Source organism: Ammospiza caudacuta, chromosome 22 (assembly GCF_027887145.1).
Source record: "Ammospiza caudacuta isolate bAmmCau1 chromosome 22, bAmmCau1.pri, whole genome shotgun sequence".
Lineage (NCBI taxonomy): Eukaryota > Metazoa > Chordata > Aves > Passeriformes > Passerellidae > Ammospiza > Ammospiza caudacuta.
This window is the reverse complement of record NC_080614.1, coordinates 7709626-7729910: the sequence shown is the minus strand read 5'-3', so window position 1 is coordinate 7729910 and position 20285 is coordinate 7709626.

The window sequence follows — 20285 nt, the reverse complement described above, 5'->3', positions numbered from 1 at the left end:
ACCTGGCACCTCCTCCTGCAGCCCTGCCAGCGATCTCGGGGCTCTCTTCCTCTCCTCAAGAGCTCTTTTCTTTTGCTGCAGGACTTTTCTTTTCCTTCCTTGCAGGACTTTCCCTTTCCTGAAGGAATTTTCCTTTCCTTCAGGACTCTTTCCCTTTCCTTCAGGGTTCTTTTCCTTTCCTGCAGGATCTTTCCTTCCCTGGAGGAATTTCCCTTTCCTGCAGGGCTCTTTCCCTTTCCTGCAGGACTTTTCCTTTCCTGAAGAGTTCTTTTCCTTTCCTGCAGGACTTTTCCTTTCCTGCAGGAATTTTTCTCTTCTGCAGCTCTTTTCCTTTCCTTTAGGACTCTTTCCCTTACCTGCAGGGCTCTTTTCTTTTCCTTCAGGGTTCTTTTCCTCTCCTGCAAGGCTCTTTCTCTTTCCTGCAGGAATTCTCCTTTCCTGCAGGATCTTTCCTTTTCCTGCAGGAATTTTCCTTTCCTGCAGGGCTCTTTCCCTTTCCTGCAGGATCTTTCCTTTTCCTGCAGGAATTTTCCTTTCCTGCAGGGCTCTTTCCCTTTCCTGCAGGATCTTTCCTTCCCTGAAGGAATTTCCCTTTCCTGCAAGGCTCTTTCCCTTTCCTGCAGGAATTTTCCTTTCCTGCAGGATATTTCCCTTTCCTGCAGGGCTCTTTTCCTACAGGATTCTTTTCCTTTCCTGCAGGACTTTTCCTTTCCTGAAGAGCTCTTTTCCTTTCTTAGGGAAGGGAAGGGTTTGGAATGTTTCCAGAGAGGGACTCTGCACACCCTGCCCGGACAAATTCACAATTTAAATCCTCCCTGTACCCACAGCACAGCTGGGAATGCCCCAGAGGATCCTGCAACTCCCTCCCTGTTCTACCGAGGGAATTGAGTCCCAAATGACTGAGATGTCATCCCATTCAAACCAAACCTGAAATAAAAGTGAGGGGATGAATTCCCAGTGCCCTGGGGAGCCCTGGCAGCACAAGGAGGCTGCAGTGGAGGCAGGGAGTGTGTGCCAAGTTCTGTTATCTCGTGGTGTGCCCTTGAGCAAAGTCGTGCCTGGGAGGGGAATGGAAGCAGCCAGGCCAGGCCTGCAGAGCAGTAATGATGGGCTGCTGAAGGATTTTCTGCTGCAAGGAGCTGACCTGGGTCCCCGCATGCAAAACGAGTTTGGCATCAATGGATCCATCTGAGATTGCATCAGCAATGCTCTGTGAGGGTGAAATCTCATTAAAAGCACTCACAGAGCTCTCTGTGAACCCAGGTGAACATCCTTTCCCTTCCCTTCCCTTCCCTTCCCTTCCCTTCCCTTCCCTTCCCTTCCCTTCCCTTCCCTTCCCTTCCCTTCCCTTCCCTTCCCTTCCCTTCCCTTCCCTTCCCTTCCCTTCCCTTCCCTTCCCTTCCCTTCCCTTCCCTTCCCTTCCCTTCCCTTCCCTTCCCTTCCCTTCCCTTCCCTTCCCTTCCCTTCCCTTCCCTTCCCTTCCCTTCCCTTCCCTTCCCTTCCCTTCCCTTCCCTTCCCTTCCCTTCCCTTCCCTTCCCTTCCCTTCCCTTCCCTTCCCTTCCCTTCCCTTCCCTTCCCTTCCCTTCCCTTCCCTTCCCTTCCCTTCCCTTCCCTTCCCTTCCCTTCCCTTCCCTTCCCTTCCCCTCCCCTCCCCTCCCCTCCCCTCCCCTCCCCTCCCACCAATTTTTTATTATTTTTATTTCACATCAGACTTTTTTCAGTGCTCCTAAAAACATTTCATTTGCCTGAAATTAAACATTTCAGCCACTACCAATGAGAGATGAAGAATGAGAGAACATTCCAGAGCTTTTGCAGGTGGAGCTGTCCCTGCCTGGAGCTCTTCAGGGTGACAGAAGCTTTGCAGTCCTTACCCCAGACCCACACGTGCACCCACACACAGATTTTATGAAGCCATTCCATGCAAGGATTTTATGTACGTATAATTTTTTTTTTTTTTTTTATTTGGAAAACTTCAGAGTGCTGTTTTTTTCGCACACAGTAAAGTTAGCTTTGCTGAGATTCATTAGTCCCCCTTTCCCCCTGTGTGTAAATGGATCTCTCTCAGTTATGCAATGCAAAGGGTACACAACCATGAAAAGTGCAGAGCCAGCCAAAAAAAGCATTGTTCTGAACTTGGACGTGTAAAATATTCATATTCAATAATAAAAAAATAAAAAAAAAACCTCCAGCCCTTAGTAAAAAATTCAGTGTAAAATATGCATTGTCCTCCCATCCCCAGGGCTGCAGCCTCACGTTCCTGGGGTTTTCACTGCCTGGTTGGACTCGATTAATTCCAAACCAGTTCACCCCAGACATGCCAGGGTGAGGTGCCTGAATTGATTCTGCTTTCTCTGAGGGCACTGCAGGAAGAGCTGGCAGCACCTGGGGCTGCTCAAGATGTGTCAGAAAGTCTCTTTTCCCAGCCTTGTGGTCAAAGAAGGAGTCAGAACTCTTAATTTCTCATTCTCAAGGTTGTTTATTGTTCCTTATCTATAAAATCTTTTCTCCTGACCTGTCAAGATCCATTCAGCAGGACAGACAGAGGCACTCTGGTGTTATCTTTTTATACTAAAAACTACATGTACAATATTTACCACAACTTCCCAATACCCATCACCTATGTCAGACAGTGAGCTTCTACTCTAAACCAATCCAAAAGTGCCAACGTCACCCAGAAGATGGAGGCCAAGAAGAAGAAGAAGAAGAAAGGCTGGACATGCCCAGATTCCTCCATCTTGCCCCCCGAACCCCCATTCTAAAAAAAAACAAAAAAATCCATTAAGAATTCTCTACAAATCCATTTCCCACCTGTCCCCATCCCTCTTGCCCTGCAGAATCTCCTGTGGGGCTCTCACAGGGAAGAAGGAATGAAATGGTCCTGTTGGGATCATTCCATTCCCATTGGGATCATTCCATTCCCTGTTGGGATCATTCCCTTCCCTCTTGGGATCATTCCATTCCCATTGGGATCATTCCATTCCCTGTTGGGATCATTCCATTCCCTGTTGGGATCATTCCATTCCCATTGGGATCATTTACTTTCCCTGTTGGGATCATCTAATTTCCCTGCTGGGATCATTCCGTTCCCTTTTGGGATCATTTCATTCCCTGTTGGGATTATTTAATTTCCCTGTTGGGATAATTTAATTCCCATTGGGATCATTCCATTTTCCTGTTGGGATCATTCCATTTCCCTGTTGGGATCATTCCATTCCCTTTTGGGATCATTTAATTTCCCTGTTGGGATCATTCCATTCTCTGCTGAGATAATTTCATTCCATTCCCGTTGGGATCATCTCATTCCCTGTTGGGATCATTTCATTTCCCTGTTGGGATCATTTCATTCCATTCCCATTGGGATCATTCCATTTCCCTGTTGGGATCATTCCATTCCCTTTTGGGATCATATAATTTAATTTCCTCTTGGTACCATTTATTTTCCATGTTGGAATAATTTCATTCCCATTGGAATAATTCCATTCCCGGTTGGGATCATTCCATTCCCTGTTGTGATAATTTAATTCCCTCTTGGGATAATTTAATTCCATTCCCTGTTGGGATCATTCCATTCCCTGTTGGGATAATTTCATTTCCCTGTTGGGATGTCTCATTTCCCTGTTGGGATCATTCCATTCCCCTTTGGGATCATTTAATTTCCCTGTTGGGATCATTCCATTCTCTGCTGAGATAATTTCATTCCATTCCCATTGGGATCATCTCATTCCCTGTTGGGATCATTCCATACCCTTTTGGGATCATATAATTTAATTTCTTCTTGGTACCATTTATTTTCCATGTTGGAATAATTTCATTCCCATTGGAATAATTCCATTCCCTGTTGGAATCATTCCATTCCCTGTTGGGATAATTTCATTTCCCTGTTGGGATGTCTCATTTCCCTGTTGGGATCATTCCATTCCCCTTTGGGGTCATTTAATTTCCCTGTTGGGATCATTCCATTCTCTGCTGAGATAATTTCATTCCATTCCCGTTGGGATCATCTCATTTCCCTGTTGGGATCATTCCATTTCCCTGTTGGGATAATCTCATTTTCCTGTTGGGATCGTTTCATTCCATTCCCATTGGGATAATTCCATTTCCCTGTTGGGATCATCTCATTTCCCTGTTGGGATCATTCCATTTCCTTGTTGGGATCATATAATTTCCCTGCTGTGATTTAATTCTGATTTTCCTGCTGGAGCTGTGTGTGTCCCAGGGGGTGACACAGGAGGACAGCAGAGTGCAGGACAGGCAGAGCAGCCTCACCTGGGACTGGAATTCACCACCAGACCCTCAACAGGTGCCCTGAGCTGTTTTTATGGCATTAAAACCCACTTTTTTAGTGCCATAAAAGCATTAAAAAAGCATAAAAGCAAGTGGGACCCAGGAGCCCAGCACTGGAGGGGAATATTAAAGTGTTATTATGAACATTGCTTAAAAAAAAGAGAACTCAGGAACAGGAGGAAAGGCTCTGGCCCTTCAATTTTATGAAGATATATGGAGAAAAGAATGAGAAACTCCAAAAAAACAATGCCTGAGATGTTTCTTTTATCTAAAGTACAACCAGTTCAATGTTTTACACAGAATGAGTCCCAAAGAACATAAATCAGGGCATGGAAGAGATGTTTTAAAAAGGCCTCCAAATATAATTTCTTTACCTCCCACGTTCTCAGGCCAAATATTTTAAATGGAAAAGCATGTGGGACACAAAGCATGGATATTATCAGTGTCTTTAAGGACCTTTCCCAGCAAGGTGATTTGTTCTGGGTCCCCAGTCTGATATTTATAAATAAAGAAAAGGAAGGAGAGGAAAAAAAAATAAAAAAAAAATCAGAAGCTGGGAAAGCTGTGACCACAAGAGACAGTATGGAAATAATTAAAATTATTCTTTTTAATAATAATTAAATGCCATGATGAGACAGCTGTCAGTCATGGCGAGATTTTTGGTGGGAAAAAAGAGCTGAAATTGTTCTTCCAGTTCTGTTGGGTCAGATTTGTGCCACAGCACTGGGATTGCCTTGAAGGGAACTGGGAGGATGAAGGGAAGGAAATTAGGAGGATGAAATTAAAGAACTGGGGGGGACAAATAAAGGAAATTGGGAGGATAAAAATATAGGTATTGGGAAGATGAAGGGAAGGGAACTGGGACGATAAAATGAAAGAACTGGGAGGATGAAGGGAAGAAAATTGGGAGGATGAAGTGAAGGGACTGGGAGGATGAAATGAAGGAAACTGGGAGGATGAAATGAAGGAAACTGGGAGAATGAAATGAAGGAAACTGGGAGGATGAAATGAAGGAAACGGGGAGGATGAAATGAAGGAAACTGGGAGGATGAAACGAAGGAAATTGGGAGGATGAAACGAAGGAAATTGGGAGGATGAAATGAAGGAAACGGGGAGGATGAAATGAAGGAAATTGGGAGAATGAAATGAAGGAAACTGGGAGAATGAAATGAAGGAAATTGGGAGGATAAAATGAAGGGAACTGGGAGAATTAAAGGAACTGGGAGGATGAAGGGAAGGAAATAGGGAGGATGAAATGAAGGCAATTGGTAAAATGAAGGGAAGGGAACTAGAAGGATGAATGGAACTGGGAGAATGAAATGAAGGAAATTGGGAGGATAAAAGAAGATGAAGAGAAGGAAACTGGGAGGATGAAGTGATGGGTACTGGGAGGATGAAGAGAAGGAGACTGAGAGAATGAAGGAACTGGGAGAATGAAATGAAGAAAATTAGGAGGATGAAAAGATGGGAACTGGGAGGACGAAATAAAGGAAATTGGGAGGACAAAGGGAAGGAAATTGGGAATATGAAATGAAGGGAATGGGAAAGAAGTGAACGAACTGGGAGGATGAAGTGAAGGGAACTGGAAGAATGAAGGGAACTGGAAGGATGAAGGGAACTGGGAGGATGAAAGGAACTGGGAGGATGAAGAGAAGGGAGCTGGGAGGATGAAGTGGCCTCAGTGGCTTTGTGTAACCTCCCAGCCTCCCCACCCCAGTTCAGTCCCTCCATCCCCATCCCTGTCCCTCGGTGCTCCTGCAGCCTCTGGGAATTTCCTGCTGCTTTTTCCAGGACTCCCTGCCTGAGAGCAGAGAGGGGAGCTCGCTGCTGTTGGGAATTTCTCCTGCTGGGGTTCCCCAGCCAGCTCAGATCAACCAGGAGCCCCTGCAATGCAGAGGAGATCTGGAAATGTGGAAATGTTCATCCCCTCAGATCCTTTGCTCTCTGACAGATCCAAGTGGAAACTCAGGCCCTGCCAAAGCTGTTCCATTCCCAGATTCCTTTGGAAAACAGCAGAATTTTCAGCACAGTGCATCAGGGGAGCTGTGCTGGTGGGCTGGTGACACCCTCTGAAGGACCTGAAGCCAAAATAATATGGATTTCCTGGAAGCACATCCCCCCAGAGGGAGAGATCGTGGATTTTGGAGGTATCCAAGGCAAGAGCCCAGATGCTGATCCCAGTGGAGGATGCAGAGCTGAGGCTTTCACTGCTGAGGTCATTGTTCCTTCAGGAGGGGAGGGATGGATCCCTGCAATCCAGGATGAGCTCCAGCTTGCAGGCTCAGAATTTACATTTCCAGATCCATCACAGCCTTTCAGGGCAAGCCACCAACATCTGGGTTCATCCCATCTCACATCTGTAACTAAACCAAAAACTTTAAACCCTGATCCAGATAAGGGAGAGAGACAAAATTCACCTGCACAGGAGCTGCTGAGCTTTTATGATCTCCTTCTACTAGAAATAAAAGCTTCTGGGACTGGGCTTCTGATTTAATTCTTTCTTTATTGAAGAAAATTAAATTATTTTTTAAATTAATTTTTTTAAAAATTTAATTTAAAAATAAAAATAAAAATAAAAATAAAAATAAAAATAAAAATAAAAATAAAAATAAAAATAAAAATAACATAAAAATAAAAATAAAATAAAATAAAAATAAAAATAAAAATAAAAATAAAAATAAAAATAAAAATAAAAATAAAAATAAAAATAAAAATAACATAAAAATAAAATAAAAATAAAAATAAAAATAAAAATAAAAATAAAAATAAAAATAAAAATAAAAATAAAAATAAAAATAAAAATAAAACTAAAACTAAAACTAAAACTAAAAATAAAAATAAAAATAAAAATAAAAATAAAAATAAAAATAAAAATTAAGATTAAAATTAAAATTAAAAATAAAATTAAATTCCTTTTCTTTTTCTTCAGTAGAATTGATGGCACTGAAACTCTGCAGAAAAGATGAAATCCACTTTCAGACTGAGATGATTTTTGTTATTAGAAGGTTGTACCTGGAAGCTGGAAGAAGTGAATAAATAAAAATATTCCTGGGGACATTAAAAAGTGAAAATCAATGTGGTCAAAATCCCAGCAGTGAACAGAATTAACTCAGCCCTAACTCCCAGTGCCAGACCCTCAAATGAAGGAGGAGGAGGAGAAGGACGAAGAAGAAGAAGAAGAAGAAGAAGAAGAAGAAGAAGAAGAAGAAGAAGAAGAAGAAGAAGAAGAAGAAGAAGGAGGAGGAGGAGGAGGAGGAGGAAGAAAAAGGAAGAAGAAGGAGGAGGAAGAAGGAGGAAGAAGAAGGAGTTCAGGACAACACCCTATGCCCTCCATCTTGTTCCCATCTACAACAGAATTCTAAAAATACTAAAACCTATAAATCTGAGATACTAAAAATACTAAAACCTCTAAATTTGGGATCTCCAGTCTCACCATGCAGTAATTTACCAGCTGTTCCATCAGCCTGACCCCTCCCAGAGGGTTTAAACTCAGTTTGTGTTCACCAGGAGGTGTCAGGAGCAGCTGAATGTGTGAGGTTGTTCCTTCAGAAGCCTCAGAAGTGATTAAACCCAACAATAATCCATGGAATTGCAGCAGATTTTTTTCTTTTTCTCCTCTCATGTCCCGAGGAATTCCCCAATTCCAAATCCATTCCAACTGGCACCATCCTGCGCTTGAGCTCCAATGTCAGTGGAGTCTGTGATGGTTCCAATTTTTCTGCTGAGGGATTACATGAAATCCAAATAATTCTTTCCACAGGGGATTTCAGAGCCACTCTGGTTTCAAACACTCCCATCCAGGATGAGGAATTTTACTTGGGTGTCTGTCCCTTCCTTGGTTATTACATTTATCTTATCTAGGCATAAATCCATTCCATTTTTTTTCATTCCTAATAATTTCATTAATTATTATCCATTAATTTCCTTCCTAATCATTCAATTCCTAAAGGAAGCTGATGGGACAGCCCATTGTAAATCAAATTTTTGCAATTTTGGCTGAATGCCCTTGGATTACTAATTCCACATAAATTACATGACTCAGTTTTCCCCATTTCAGTGACTGAAATGCTTCTGCTGAGATAAAAACTCACATCTGAGGGGTGAATTGCAGCTCATTAACAAGAGTTTGGATCAAATGTCCATTCTCAAAAATTGGGATTTTCTGTTCCACTACCACAGTCTGCTTTGGGGATTTTTTTTTTTTGGCAGTGGGGTTTAGAGCAGAAAAATAGGAAATGAAGTGGAAAAATGTGAAGACTGCAGCAAACAAGAAAATCCTGGAAGGAGCACACTCTGGAGATCCACCCTGGCCATTAATAATATGGAAAGATTTCATTAGGGGGGAGAGGAGAAGAAAGGAAGTGCAAGGAGGAGCATGGGATAAAAAAATTCTGCGTTAAATCCACACTTATGGTTACAAACCTTGGAACTGATGATTCATAAAGTCATTTAAAGGTGGAAAAGCTCTCCAAGACCACCAAGTCCAACCTCTGGCCAATCCCTAGCCCAGAGCTCTGAGTGCCACATCCAGGAATTCTTTGGGCACCTCCAGGGATGGGCACTCCAAACCTCCCTGGGCAGTCCCTGCCAAAGCCTGAGCTCCCTTTCCATGGGGAAATTCCTGCTGGAGGTGCCCCATGGGGTCTGAAAGTGCTGCTGGTGTTGGATTTTGGATTGTGGGGCTGGAAGCGCCCATTGGAGATGCTCCAAACCCAAACCCAGCTCCCCTGCACCATGGCCTGGAAATAAAGCAAATTAAGTTTGTTAAGGGCACCGTGGGCACCCAAAAAGGGATTTTTTCTGGTGGAAAAACCCCTTGAAGGGAGGAGCACCTTGCAGGGGTGCAGCCTCCAGAATAAGGAGCTTTGTTTAAGAGTTTCATTTTCAATTCTTCCCCTTCTTCTTCTTCCCCTTCCCAGCCCACAGCTCCCCATGGCCTCTCAGTGAAGGAGCCAACCCCAAAATCCCTCAGTGCAGGGGCTCCTGAACCCTGGCACCCCCCTAATGCCTCAGGATTTTAGATTTTATATTTTTCATGTATTTGTAATCCTGTAGTTTGTTAGTGTAGAACTCTACACTCCATGGACAGTGGGAGCTGCTGCTTCCCCATTTTGGGCAGACACAACAATTCCTCTCCAGGCCTGGCAATCAAGGAAACCTCAAGCCCCAGAAAAGTAAATAAAAGTGATTTGGGGGAAGCAAATTTGGGATAAATTCCGTCATTACGTGAAGCTGTAATTGGAAGGTTGAACCCCAATGTGCAAATGAACCAAACTTATAAAAACATAAAAACTTGTGATCCATTTTTGGGGGGGCTCTGTCTGCCCTCAATGCACCTTAAGCCCTTCAATAAATATAATAAATACACTTTTTATTCTCTTTAATTTGTCTGGCCTCTGTTTTTAGGTAGCCCCAAAAGGATCAGCTGAACCCAGGTGAGTCCCCAGCACAGCAATTTAAAACCCCTGGGGGTTTTTTGCCAAAAGTTTTTGCACCATTATGTCACATCCCATACATCAGAATTTGCTGGGAAAGCCTTGGTTTTGTTGTTTTGGGGTTCTTTTTTAAATTTCTTTTCAGTTTTCCTGCTCTCTCCTGGAAATACAAACCCCAGCAGGTCGAATGACCTGAGGGTTTATTTATTTCCAGGGTAGGCAGGAGGAAGTCCAGCTTTGTGCTCACAGAACGTTCAGAGCATTGGAAGCATAATGAGCATTAATGAGTATGAAATAAAGACCCTTTGGGATCCATAATTGTTCACTCAGCTGTCCCACAGCCCCCAGAGCTGCCACAAATCCCTTTCCCAAGTCCCCACAAGCACACACAGAGGAGGAGCTGTGCTTTGAGTGAGCCAGGATGAGCTTTTGGGATCACTGGCAGCTCAGCTAAAATCCATTTATTGTCTGTCTTTGGTCTCAGTGAGCTGTTCCAGCATGTGGGGTTTGGTCTCTCTGTCGTGGAATAAATCTCAGTTTCTGAGGACACACAGCAGGGACCTCTCCAGTCAGCCAGGGACTGGGAGAATCGTGGAATTATGGAATGGTTTGGGTGGAAAAGGAGATTTAAACTCCCTCATTCCACCCCCCTGCCATGGGCAGGGACAGCTTCCACTCTCCCAGGTTTCTCAGGCAGAATTTTTCTCTCCTGACAAATCCATGGAGAAATTCCCTGCATGGACAAAGGAGCAGCAACCACGTGGTGGTGCTGCCCTGGACAGTGAGGGGATTTTTTTCTTTGATATTTTCTTAATTTTTTTTCTTTTTCTTGCACTTTTCAGGCGAAGTTTTCTGCCTGTGGACTCCTCCCTGAGCTGTGGGCTCCCCGTGCTCTCTGAGATCTTTGGGTGGTTTGGGGTGCAGGAGGAAGAAGAAGGAAGAAGGAAGAGGAAGAGGGAGAGGGAGAGGAAGAGGAAGAGGAGGAGGAAGAGGAAGAGGAAGAGGAAGAGGAAGAGGAAGAGGAAGAGGAAGAGGAAGAGGAAGAGGAAGAGGAAGAGGAAGAGGAAGAGGAAGAGGAAGAGGAAGAGGAAGAGGAAGAGGAAGAGGAAGAGGAAGAGGAAGGGGAAGGGGAAGGGGAAAAGGAAGGGGAAAAGGAAGAGGAAGAAAGAAGATGGAAGAAGAAGGAAGAAGGAAGAAGGAAGAAGGAAGAAGGAAGAAGGAAGAAGGAAGAAGGAGGAAGAAGAAGGAAGACAAAGGAAGAAGAAGAAGGAAGAAGAAGGAAGAAAAAGGAAGAAGGAGGAGAAGAAGAAGAAGTAAGAAAGAAGAAGGAGGAGGAAGAAGAAAGAAGAAGAAGGAGGATAAAGAGGAAGAAGAAGGAAGATAAAGGAAGTTAAAGGAAAAAAGAAGGAGGAAGAAGAAGGAAGAAGAAAGAGCTCAGGACAACACCCCATGCCCTCCATCTTGCTCCCATCTATAACAAAATTCTAAAAATACTAAAACCTCTAAATTTGGGATACTAACTATCCCAAACCCTAATTTCCTCACCCAAGTGACATCCTACACTACTCTCTATAATCCACTTCACACTTTTGTGGATTCCAGTCCATCCTGAAGTCCTGGAAACTTTCTCCGTGGCTGAGGGTCAAAGCCAGTGCTTCTCTGGGGGTCAGAGCAGACACAGAAATATTCCTTGTGCAGGGCTCCCACAACAGAAAAGCTGAATAATTTCAATTTGTGTCTCCCACAAAATTTGGAATTTCTGCTTGAAGGCCTCAGGCACCAACCTGGGAGGATTTTATGGTGCTGGAGGAGAAATGGCACCAGAGCAAGGTCCTGGAGAACAGAGTGGAGAAAAACAAGGTGAGGACCATCAGGAATTGTCCTTTCTGGAGAAGCCAGCAGTGTTTGAGATGCACATCCATCTGCTTCTGCTAAAGAAACACCCAGCTGCTCCCTGCCTGCATTTCTGGTTTAATTCATTCATGCTGCTTGCTGGAAACACCATCCTTAAAGTCCTTCTGGGGCAGAGTTTGCTTTAAAGAAAACTCTCCATGGAAAAGGCTTTCCTTTAAATTTAGTACAAAAGAAAAGCCCAACCAGTTTTATTTATAGATCAGGGCATGAGAGATTTTCAGTGTTCAAGCCAGTGCTCTATCTCTGTTTCTCCCATAAAAACATGTTTAGCATTTTTCTCATCCTACCAGAATAAAATTTTTATTGAGATTTTTTTTCCCCCTCCTTGCTAAAATGCAGCCACTTGAATGAATGACAAAAAATACTGGATTTATCCACTGGATAATTTAGTGAGTTGTGATTCTGTTCTTGGGTGATGTGAGCTGGGTTTTGGTTATTTTTTAATAGATCATCTCTTACTTCTGTGACTTTGGGACAGTTTATAAACCTAAAGTTGTATTTCCCAGAGATCTGTACCAGATGTATGATAAATTTGGGAGTTTTATTATATTTATTTTTCTTTTTTTTTTTTTGTTATTTTATATTATATTTTATTTTTATTCCAGATTTTATTACTATAGAAGCATCCAGAAGTTCCTTGTGGAATGTCTGCTTGGAGGAGCAGTGAGAAAATGGCTAAATGGAGAAATGGCCAAAATTGTGGCCTTTCCAACAACCTGAGTGATAAAATGAACAATTTCACATCACTTTGTGTTTAATGGGAGGGCAAAATATTAAATTTGTTTGTTTGGTGAAGGAAAGGGAGAGGGAAAGGGAAAGGGAAAGGGAAAGGGAAAGGGAAAGGGAAAGGGAAAGGGAAAGGGAAAGGGAAAGGGAGAGGGAGAGGGAGAGGAAGAGGAAAAGGAAAAGGAAAAGGAAAAGGAAAAGGAAAAGGAAAAGGAAAAGGAAAAGGAAAAGGAAAAGGAAAAAGGAAAAGGAAAAGGAAAAGGAAAAGGAAAAGGAAAAGGAAAAGGAAAAGGAAAAGGAAAAAGGAAAAGGAAAAGGAAAAGGAAAAGGAAAAGGAAAAGGAAAAGGAAAAGGAAAAGGAAAAGGAAAAGGAAAAGGGAAAGGAAAGGAAAAAGGAAAAGGAAAAGGAAAAGGAAAAGGAAAAGGAAAAGGAAAAGGAAAAGGGAAAGGGAAAGGAAAAGGAAAAAGGAAAAGGAAAAGGAAAAGGAAAAGGAAAAGGAAAAGGAAAAGGAAAAGGAAAAGGAAAAGGAAAAAGGAAAAGGAAGAGGGAAAAGGAAAAGGAAGAGGAAGAGGAAAGGGAAAAGGAAAAGGAAAAGGAAAAGGAAAAGGAAAAGGAAAAGGAAAAGGAAAAGGAAAAGGAAAAGGAAAAGGAAAAGGAAAAGGAAAAGGAAAAGGGAAAAGGGAAAAGGAAAAAGGAAAAAGAGGGTGCGACTGCCAGAGGGGCTCCAGGTCACACGGAGAAGTTCCCTGAACACATTTAAGTCATTGTATGGATGATCTCACTCCATTATTTCTCACAGAGCTTCTCAGCTCGCTCTATTTAAGTTTATAATTCGGAGAAATGAAACCATTTCCCCATCTCATCCCTACCAAGGGAGCAAAACCCCAGCTGAGCAGCAGTGAGGCAGCTCCTGAAGTGTGTCAGGGCACTGGAAGGAGTAAAATGAGAACAGGAGGAGCTCTGGGGTGGGTTTGTGTGGGAGGGATGTGGACCTGGCCTCTCTCTGCTGATTTTGGGGTGTTTGTTCTGTGAGAAGGAGCTCTGCCCAAGCACCTTGCAGGGAGGATAAAAATCACCTATTTACAACTGTGATGTGTTTTACTCCTGTATTCTTCCACCAGGGAGGCTGGAATTTGCTTTTCCAGCAGCAGAGTGCCCAGCTTGGGCACAGAAATTTAATTAAATGGGATTTTAAGGAGAAGGCCTGATAAAAAAAGCTTCTTAACAAATAGCCTTCAAGTTTGCTGCTGTTTTATAAATCCCTTCATCCTTTACCCAGAAGCTTTATTTTCTTGGAAATGACAAAATTCCAGCATGGTTTTGGGTTGGGAGGGTCCTTAAAGCTCATCCCATGGGCAGGGCCACCTTCCACCATGCTCAGAGCTCCATCCAAGCTGGCCTTGGGCATGGAGCATCCACACCCTGAGCCAGAATTATCCTGATTAATAATTCTGAGCCAGAATTATTGTTTGACCCAGGTGTCAGTGGAATATTTTATTGCAAAGCCTTTCTCTCACACGGGTTGTAAAGCAATATTTTCAGATTTTTTGACAATTAATAGTGAGAGTGTCTGGTGCTTTCCCAACTGGGCCGTTCCTCCCCTAAAATTCTGCTCTTTTTGCTGTGTTTTAGCACAGATCTTCCCAGGAATAAGGCAGTGGAACGTGAGTCACTGCAGGAACCAGGGTTTGGGTGAGGTGGGCTCCTGGCTTATAAATGGCACAATTGTAGATACAGGAGTGCTCTGCTTGGAAAGCTGGCTGGAAAATAGCACTCATGAGGTAGGCAGGCATTTCTATGCACAGGAACCATTGGCTATTTTGTATATATTTGCATTTCATTTTCTAACCACACTCCTGGAGCTTGGTTTTTTTAACTATTCATTGATGAGCTTATCACAGGGTGAGCCTCACAAAATCTTGGCATCCTCAAGCTCTCATTTGGACAATTTCTGGGCTAAAAAGCCACCAGAAAGGTAGAAAAGCCTGATGAACTCCCTGCTAGATGTTATTTTTGTGTTAATGAAGAATGGGGAGGGGTCTGTGTGAAATTTGGGGTGTCTGAATGCAAGGAGAAAATGAATGCAAACACTCTGGGAGTGTTTGCCCATCGCTGTTTCAATCCAAATTTCTGACAGGAACGAGCGGTTTGTTCTTCCACCTGTAAAAAAAGCCACGATAAACGTGCATTTGTGAGTGGAGAAAGGTTTCTCTCTCAGTTCATCCTCCTGCTCATTCCTGAGGGGGTGAGCAGAGTCCCCCTGCCCTGGGAGAAGCGACCGGGGAGGAAATTTTGCAAGAAATTGTGCAAATAAACCCAAAACTTGCACGGTTCAGCACCGAAATTGTGGGGAGAGGAGTTTGGCAGCCAGAACAGATAGATGGACCCCTGTGATGTGCAAATTTTGCTTTTCACCTCCCTTGAGCTGTCCTGTCCTGCCATGGATGCTGTCGGTGTGCGAGAAGCTTTTCAGCTTCTCCCAAATATATCTCCCAAAACATTATTTTCCGGGGGATTAAAAGCGTTTTAAAAAGAATCCCCAGCTCGTTCTAAGCCATAACAACACCAAAAATGTTCTTAGTGGGACAGCAGCACACGGAGAGGGGGACACGAGGTGATCCCGAGGCATTTCTGCTGTAATTCTCCCAGCTTGGCCAGCTCTGCCCGAGGAATGAAGTTGACTCATTCTTCCTGGACTCGATCCACCTCTCATGGAAATCGATGGAATTCTTTCTGCTGCCTTTTTTTTTTTTTTAAACACATGTTCTTACAGTTACTTTCTCCCCGTTTGTAAATCTACGTGAACTCTTGCTTCCCTGCGGTTAAAAATATTTTTTTTTTTTTTTGCTGCTGATGGACCAGTGACTCCGAGAGAGTCCCGTAAATACTTTTCCCATCTCTGCTGATGATCCGCAGAGCCGAGCACAGCAGCTCTTTGTGCTCTCTGCTCTCACACCATTGATTCTGCCTTTAAGGTCAGCAGGGGGGGGATCCCCCATTATTTGGGGGTCTCTGGGGGTCTGGGCTGGTCCCGCATCCCGCCCGTGCCCGCTGCATTCCCTCGGGAATGAGGGATGACGGCGACATCACCTCACACCCCATCAGGGTTTTTTTGCTTTCCCCCCCTGGCCCGTGAGTTATGCTCTAAACTGCCTTTTTAAAGATTTTTTTTTAAATTTTTTTTTTAAGGAGCTGCTTTGTATTAAATGAATAAAATATGTTCCGTGTCCCGTCGGGTCCCTGTTCGCTTCCATTCCGCCCCTTTATAAAAAAGGAGTTAATCAGGAATGAGTTGCCACTGGCTTTTTGCAGTTTAGCGCGTTCCCCAGAGGAGTTTTACATCCTCAGCCCATTGGATCATCATCTTTTAATCCTAAAAAATCCCCTCTGCCTGTCTATGGAGTGTTTGAACGTAGAGATCCCGGCTGCTTGTAAACAATTTTTTGGTTTTTTTAACCCTAAACCCAATAAGAATTTAGCTTTGCGTTTATTTTCTGCTCTCACAGATGCTTCTGGTATCAAAATCTCGCTGCTTTCATTTGTTCAGCTGTACAAGAACAGCATCTGTCCAGCCCCGAGAATGTTTTCAGGTGTTCTGGGAACAGATAAATGTTTCCGATTTTAGAACGCTGTTGGTGTTTAAAGAAAAAGGAACATTCGGAGAAGGGTTGGAGTCTTTTTTCTGTTTGTTAAGGGGGAAAAAAAAAAAGTGTTCTTAATTATGACTTGCGGGGTTGGGGGGAGATGCTGCTCCTCCAGAAAAGGAATTCTAAACAGTAAAGAAGGAGGGGGGAAAAATGGATGAAAAATGCTCTATGATGTTTTATTTTAATAATCCTTTGCAGGCATGTGAGCCGTGGTCTGAGGGAGAAGAAAAAAAAAAAAATAAAGAAGTTTCAGGAAAAAGGCACAAACAATACCGCCTTTAAACCCAAATCTGCAAACTTCTGAGAATATGCCCTGGTATTGAATACACCGGATTTCTCTCCCGAGCGAAGGGGAAGGTTTTGTTCGTTTGGACAGTCTTTGAATACTGTTCTAAAACTTCTTTCAAGTGAGAACTGAAGAGAGAAATGTTAAGTTCTGCGAGGAGACAATAAGTTAGCATCTTTGAGCGGGGGTCCCTTGCATGCAAATCAGCCTTTTGGCGATTTGGGGGACTTTAATTGGGAGGTGGAAGCGTGCGAAGATGAGAAAGCGACACCGGCAGGAGCTCGCTGGGGCTCGGGGGGGACTCCGGGCCCCTCTCCTCACCTTGCCCGGGGACCCCAGCGCAGCCCCCGGCCCGCCCCGCCGGGCATCGCCCTCTCCCCGCTCTCCCCGAGGTGTCTCGGAAATCAAGCCCCGGTTCTGAAGTTTCTATAATTTTCACCTCATGAATTTTTGTCCCCCCCGCTCCCCCGGGGGTTTTGGGGCAGGCCCGGATGGTGCTGCCGCTGCTCTCGGCTGTGCTCAGCCCCTTCCTTGGGGTGGCTGCGAGGGCTCCTCATTTCCCAGCGCCGGAAAAGGTCTTGAACTCAATTAATAGCTAATAATTAGCCAGCCAGCCCCGGCAGCCGTCCTTAGAGCGGGGAGCGCAAGTGAATGAGGTGCGGACCCCGCGGGGACATCCTTGGGTGTCCCCTTGGGGAATTTCGCTGTTTTTGGGGGGCTGAGCTGCAGTCCCCACACCCTGGAGCATAGGAAGGAAGGGACACTGAGGGGACACTGAGGGGACACTGAGGGGACACCCCCCGAGGGCTCCATCGGGGTCCCCAGGGGATGGGAGCACCCCCAAAGCGGGCGCTTCAAGAAACTCCAAATTTGGCAGCAAATGGAGATTTGGGGTCCAAATCGCCACCCCCACAATATTTAATGAACGCAAATCCCCGCATGGCCGGAGCCCTGTGGAGCTGCGGGCCTGGCTCGGGGTTAATGAGGATCAGGGGGTGCCCCGAGCAGGGGAACCCCAAAATTCGGGGCTGCGGGAGGGGAACGCGCCCCGGCCCCGCCAGCGGCTGCGTCTCCCTGCCAGCCTCAAATCGGGGGGAATTTTGTCAATTCCGAGGGAAAACGCGACTCAGGTCGTTGTGGTGGCTTCAGAATTGGGAATTTCGGCTGGAAAATGCTCCATCGAAAATTGCCCCAGCCGAACCTGCTGCCCACTCGCTGCTCCCCAAAATCCCCCTGGGGAAAGGAGAGATTGAATCCCTGACAGAGCCAAGGCTTGGGCTCTTCCCGTGATAAAACTCTGCTGAATTACAGCGCTCATCGTTTCCATTCTGCTTTCATTTGGCAAGCAATCTCCGGGCAAAAATATTTTGATCAAACGTCTAAAAAATATTGCTGTAAGTCCTTAATTTCCCTTCATTCCCAGAGACCGTCACGATGAAAATTGTGTTTACATCCTCAAAACTGTCTGTTCATGGGAGACAACACTGCTCGATGTCTGACGATTGTAATTATAATCATGCTCAAGTTAGATATTCAAATGTAAATGGTGCTTTTCTTTTTTTTTTTTTTTTCCCCTTTTTTTCCCCTTATTTTAGGACGGGAATTTTTACCTTCGCCGGGACCAGCAAGGCGCAGTGTAACGAATTCGGAGGAATTCTTAGGGCTGAACATGTTTTTTGAAAAATCTGAAATGGCAATTGACACGGTGTTTATTCATGGCCAGAGAAGCCAGTGTTTTCTTCTAGAAATAACAACAATAAAAAATAGTCTGATCACCTCATTTTGAACTCATTTTGATGCACAAACGGCTTTCAGTGCAGCTGGAATATCAGGGAAGAGGTGCAGGACAGTGGATGCAGGCACAGGTTATGCTGCAATATTAATCTTCCTCTCTATCTCATCGCTAAGAGCGACTTAATTTCATTTTATTTCCCCCTGTACAAAACGCATCCATTTCTCCCTTTCTCACTGGCGCTTGTTCCGCCGCTTCTCAATGGTTTTCGGGTAAAAGAAAAAAAAAAATTAATATAAACCAATGAGAGCGTGTAAATAGGTCACTTCAGGAAAGGCTGTGGCGGGTGCAGGATGTGACACCCGCGCTGAGCTCCATCACCTGAGCCACCCGGGGCTGCTCCGGGTGGGAGGACCTGGCTTGGTGTCTCGCCACCTCCTCAGAGCGAGGAGGGGCGCATCCACCTTTGCAGAGGTTCATTTTTGTTATTTTCATGATTTTTGCCTCTCCCAGCGCCGCTGCTGGGAGGACGAGCTGTCCCCGCTGTAATGCTCGGAGGGGGCTCCCCGCCTTGTCCCAGTTGTCCCCGTTGTCCCCGCTGTCCCCGGCTGTCCTTAACCGCCCCCTTGTGCCGGCTGCTCGCAGGGACCGGGGCTTGGGGAGGTGTCGGAATTCCTCGGGAGCAGCGCTGGGTGCGAGGCAGCCGCTCCTCATCCCGCCCTGGGTGCGCTCCCGCCGCTAATTAGCGGCAGATTAGCGGGGAAAATCCCCCAGGGAAGCGTGTGACATTCCCAGCGGCCGATCCGCCACCCCTGCGGAGCGCAGCCCCGTCCTGCGCCGCCGGCTTCTTGCGTAGTTTGAAATATTTAATTCCCGGTTTAACGCGGCGCGCAGGAACAAGGGGTGATTGATGCGAAAATCCTCGCAAGGGATGGGGTGACTCGGGGCGTGCGGACAAGCTGGACGGGCTCAAGCGTTTTAATCTTCTTTGCTGCTTGAGAATGCTTGTGCAAAACAGCTCGCCGAGCACTAAGGGCGTCACATCTTTACCCCCGTGGGTGCCCACGCTGGGCAGTTCCCACCTGGAGCGTGTTTTCTTCATAGAACACCTGGGAGCTCGTGGCTTGTGCTGGAGGTGCCAAGGAACCCACCCAAGTAAATCGCTGCCACTCCCCAGAGCTGCGGGGACCCCCCTGCCCCACTGAAATCTGTTAGACACCAGAATGGAGGCGCAAAAAGGGGCGAGGACGGAGGGGTGAACCCTCATTTTGGGACCACCCAGACCCCTCTCTGCCCGCGGGTCCCCTGGCAGCGTGTGCTGCCCAGAGGGACTTGGCTCTGTGGTTATTAATTAATGGTTATTAATTAATTCTCGGGGTGCTTTTCCCCTCCAGCCGTGCCCAGGGTGGGCAGAGCTCCTGGGGAAGCGGCGGAGCACGGAGCAGGGCCCCGGCTCCTTGGCTTGACCCAGCAGCGCCCAGAACCTTCCTGGCGCTTCTCCCTGTTCTCCACGCTCATTAATTTCCCGTTCCCCGTGGATGAAACACGCACTCAAACAGGTGCAGGCTGCAAAAGCCGCTGCCCACCGCGGGATGCTCGGGGGGGCTTCGGGGATTCCGGGGGGTGCGAGGTTCTCCCTGCCGGCCGCACACCTCGCCGCGGGGTTTGCTGAGCCCCAGGACGCCTCTCCTTCCGTGGGGGCTCAGAACCGGCCCCGGCTCAGCCCCGCGTCCCGGAGCGCTGAGCCCGGAGCGCCCGGGCCGTGCCCTCGGTGCCAGCCCCGAGCTGGGCACACCGGGCCCGTTCCCGGGGGCAGAACGGCTGCGGGAAGGGATCCCGCTCGTGTCGTGTCCTTCCCCACACGCAGCGCAGCCCACGGCCAGCACACCGCGGCACCGGCCCTTCCAAATTCGTTCTCTATTTATTTTTTTTCCCTCCCCCACCTTTTAATTTTTTTTTTTTTTTAATTTTAGGTGGGTTTCTCCCCTTTTTCCCCTTTTCCCCCCTTTCCTGAGGCGGCAAAGCGCCGCATCCCGGCCTTGCCGCTCCGCTCCCCGCTCCCGCCCGGCCGCTGCCGCCTCGGCCCGGCAGGAACGCGGCCGGAGCCGGGGAAGCCGCACGGACGGAGCCGGGAACAACCGGGAATAAGCGGGGCAGCCCCAGCACGGCGCCTTTCCATCGCTTCTCGCTGGCTTCGTTTGCAGAATCACCCCCTAAACCGTGGAACCCCTTGAGTCACCCCAACCGCGCACCCCCAAA